We start from the raw sequence: 4,600 nt of genomic DNA, 5'->3' as shown, positions 1-4,600 counted from the left end.
CCACGCCCCACCTCGGACCGGCAGACCCTCAGCGCTATCTGATTGGTCGACGCTGTTCCGACTGTTACAAACTTCCCCCGAATTATTCATTCCATTCCATTTTCAGTTCCTAGCTAATTCGTTTTAGTTCCTACTCTAGTGATATCTGGTTTATTTGAAGAAAAAAAAGACTGGCGGATAATGTGACTTTACCACAGTGATGGCTGGCTCGGATGGGAATCTTTACCATTCTGCCTTTGCCTATACAGTCCTTTTATGACTGTGAATAACTTTGGGATAAAAGTTCAGACTTGTGGTTGTGGATTGGAACCAAACCCTGTTCTTTCGCACAAGTGAACTGATTCCGTGTGCGCTCCAGCGGACACAGACAATAGAATAGTTGTAGTAGGCCCGGCCTGTGCTGGAGAAATTATAATAACGGATACAATTATTCAGTTGACTAAGTATCCACTGACTGTATTCATTGTATCTATTAACGAAATGTACTGATAATAGGGTGACAGTGTAAGAACTATAGTTTTCTTCAGTGTTTCCCTATGGATACTAATTAGGGGAGCATAGGCAGAAAAGTGTAAAAGTATCCTTGTACATATTTCGGAGAGGTGTAAAGAAAAGAGCAGATGCGCAGAGCTGTCTTACCAGGAATAACAATAACACTAGTGATGGGAAATCACGGCTTTCCGAACCCTTTGGCTTTCACCAAATTGTTTCCCGAAAAACGGTTATCTTTTAACATACCATTTTAACACAGGGCGCATTCGGGACATCTGCTGGTCAGGGATAAATATCAGCATGTTTGATGTTTATATAGACTTTCCCCCCCATTGCATCCGTCAACATTTCCTGGCGCAGTGGACATGTGTCAGTTGATAAAATCCTCCTTACCCATTTTGCCTCCAGGTTCACTATTTATTTAAAAAATCCGTGGTATTATTATGCTGAAGACAAAATATTGTAATAGGCTACACTAAATAAAACGATTTATTTGAACAACAATGGGGAAATATTGTGGTTTCACAGATTTTTTGGTTGTTGGTTTTGTTGTTGCCAGGATTCAATATTGTGCCAATGCCAGTGTTTGGCATCCCCTGACCCTACCTACAGAGCTACCGTTCAGGTGCTATAAACCCGGAACAAATCTAACTAAATTGGTAATTAAGGTGTCCAGCAGAGGTCGGTGTGTGAAAGCAGATTTGCATCGAAGGAAGCCACAGGTACAACAGCGAAATCAATGGGATCTCTCATTTTGCAACACGAAACAAAGCGCGTGAAACACGTCATAATGCTACCTTAATTCTATGATCGGTACCTTATGTCAAACCAGTAGTGCTTTGAAAACTGCATTGGAGCTCCAGTATCAATTGTCCCATCACTAACTACAACTTTAGTTGAGGTTTTACACCTGAAGGTTCCATGCATTCGATTGACTGTTTGGTATCATTTTTTTATTTTTTTTTAGCACCATGCTACCTTGGTGGTATGGTTGAGTGTAATAACTAAGTTGGCAGTGGTGTAAAGTACTTAAGTAAAAATACTTGAAAGGACTACTTAAGTAGTTTTTTGGGGTATCTGTACTTAGTTCACTTTCTTTTATATTTTTTACAACGTTTACTTCACTACATTCCTAAAGAAAATGTTGTACTTTTTACTCCATACATTTTCCCTGACACCCAAAAGTACATTTTGAGTGCTTAGCAGGACAGGAAAATTGTCTAATTCACACACTTATCAAAATAACATCCCTGGTCAAGCCTACTGCCTCTGTTCTGGCGGACTCACTAGACACAGGCTTCATTTGTAATTTTTTTCTGAGTGTTGGAGCATGCCCCTGGCTATCTGTAAATAAAACAAATTAAAAAACTAGTAAATGATGCTGTCTGGTTTGCTTAATTTAAGGAATTTGAAAATATTTATACTTTTACTTTTGAGACTTAAGTATATTTAAAACCAAATACTTTTAGACTTTTACTGAAGTAATATTTTACTGGCTGACTTTCACTTTTACTTGAGTAATTTTCTATTAAGGTATCTATACTTTTACTCAAGTATGAAAATTGGGTACTTTTCCACCACTGGAAGTTGGTTCCAGTTTGTGTAATGTGTTTGGAGAGGCTTTGGGTTCCAAACTGTTTATTGAGAGACCCACCCTTAAGAAATATTGTTTGTCACTGTTTTTTGTCAATTATTTGTGTACTACTTTGACAGGTCTGAAAGTCCTGTTGCAAAGATAGCAAAAATAGGCTAGTAAGGTTTCCCCTTTTATCTGTGAAATCTGTGAAACGAAGGTCGCTTGTTTTTCTGTTTCCCTATAAATGGGTCTGTGGTTAGACGTTGCAATAGGAAATAATCCTACAGTATGTGTTCTATATGATTATGTCACACCCTGATCTATGTCACCTGTCCTCGTTATTGTCTCCACCCCCTCCGGGTGTCGCTTGTATTCCCCAGTGTATTTATCCCTGTGTTTCCTGTCTCTCTGTGCCAGTTTGTCTTGTATGTTCAAGCCTACCAGCGATTTTCCCGTTTTCCTGCTTTGCCTTTTCTCCTTTTTCTAGTCCTCCCGGGTTTGACCCTTGCCTGTTCTGGACTCTGTACCCGCCTGCCTGACTATTCTGCCTGCCTTGACCTCGAGCCTGCCTGCCACTCTGTACCTCCTGGACTCTGATCTGGTTATGACCTTTTGCCTGTCCACGACCATTCTCTTGCCTATACCCTTTGGATTTATTAAATATCGTAAACTCCAACCATCTGCCTCCCGTATCTGGGTCTCGCCTTGTGCCTTGATAGTACGAACTGGCCCTGACAGATCCAGCAGACTTGGACCAGCTCCGCCACTCTTTCTCCCAGCAGGGAGCCACCATTGGGAGACATCAGGAGTTCCTACAGGGCCTTTTGGAAGGGCTCAGTTCCTTGACGGAACGCCACGACCATGGGTTAAAGGCTATTATGGAGCAAATCAGGGAGTTAGCTCAGAGGTTGTCTGCCACCTCTGAAAAACCCCAATCACCCAGTAATTTTCCCCCTATCTGTGGTGAGTTTGTACAGCCTATCCCGACTCCCTGAGAACCCCTCTTACCTCCTCCGGAGTGATATTCGGGGAATCCTGGTACCTGCCGGGGTTTTCTTTCTCAGTGCTCGCTTATTTTTGAGCTACAGCCATCTTGGTTTTCTTCAGGCCGATCGAAGATGACGTATATAATTACTCTAATGTCGGAAAGGGCGCTCTCCTGGGCTACTGCAGTTTAGGAACAACAATCTGCCATTTGCGGTCATTTGGAGGAATTCATGGCAGAGATGAGAAAAGTTTTTAGAAAATCCCGATATGCCGCGTTCACCTCCTATGGAATCCGGAAGTTTCCGAAGGCAGCTCTTCCGAGAGGAGTCGAAGTCACTCGTGGATCTACGACGGGTGAGTTGGATACTCCTGAGCCTATGTAGTTGTGAAGAACTAGGCTATCAGTTTGGGAGCGCTCACGGAGGATGAATAATAACTGTTGTCTGTACTGTGGAGGGGCAGGACATTTTATAGCTACCTGCCCTATTAGGAAACCCTTGTCTTTAGTGGGTACCAGTACTATGGTGAGTCAGACTGGGAGTTCCCTAATTCCCATTACCCGCACACCCTTTTTTTGCTCTTGTGTTGTTTGGAGACCAATCTAAGTCTCTTATCGAGTACTCATTGACTCCGGGGCTGATGAAAATCGTACGGATGCCACGATAGCTTCGGAGCTTGGTATTCCCACTCAGCCTCAGGATATGTCATCGCTGAGGGCAATGTTCAGATGGATCCTGGAAAAGTGAAAGCAGCGGTGGATCGGCCTCAACCAACGTCCAGGGTACAGTTGCAACGGTGTCTTGGTTTTGCAAACTTCTACCGCTGTTTCATTCGGGTTACAGCACCCTGGCAGCCCCCCCGTCTCGGCATTCACCTCCCCCAAGGTACCGTTCAAATGGTCCCCAGCTGTCGACAAAGCTTTTGTGGACCTGAAGCATCGGTTCACAACAGCACCCATCCTCATCCATCCGGACCCCTCGCGTCAATTTGTGGTGGAAGTGGATGCTTCAGATGTTGGAGTGGGGGGCCATCCTGTCCCAGCGATCTGCCCAGGACCAGAAGCTTCATCCCTGTGCCTTCCTGTCCCATCGTCTCAATCCTGCTGAAAGGAACTACGATGTTGGCAACCCGAGAACTCCTGGCGGTGAAGATGGCATTGGAAGAGTGGAGGCACTGGCTGGAAGGAGCAGAACAGCCATTCCTGGTCTGGACCGACCATAAAAACCTGGAATATCTCCGTACAGCCAAGCGCCTCAACTCCAGGCAGGCTCGGTGGGCCCTCCTGTTCACCAGATTCAACTTCACCATTTCCTACCGCCCAGGGTCAAAGAATGTGAAGCCTGACACCCTCTCCCACCTATACAGTTCCTCTACCACACCCTCAACCTCTGAAACCATTCTCCCTATCTTATGCCTTGCTGCCACTGTGGATTGGGGTATTGAGAATCTGGTCCGTGAGGCGCAACGCTCCCAGCCTGGACCTGAAGGGGGCCCGGCTAACTGGCTGTTTGTCCTTAATCCAGTCCGGTCCCGGGTCCTGGAATG

Source organism: Salmo salar, chromosome 11 (assembly GCF_965601325.2).
Source record: "Salmo salar chromosome 11, fSalSal1, whole genome shotgun sequence".
Classification (NCBI taxonomy): Eukaryota; Metazoa; Chordata; class Actinopteri; order Salmoniformes; family Salmonidae; genus Salmo; species Salmo salar.
Note: the sequence above shows the minus strand (reverse complement) of the source record.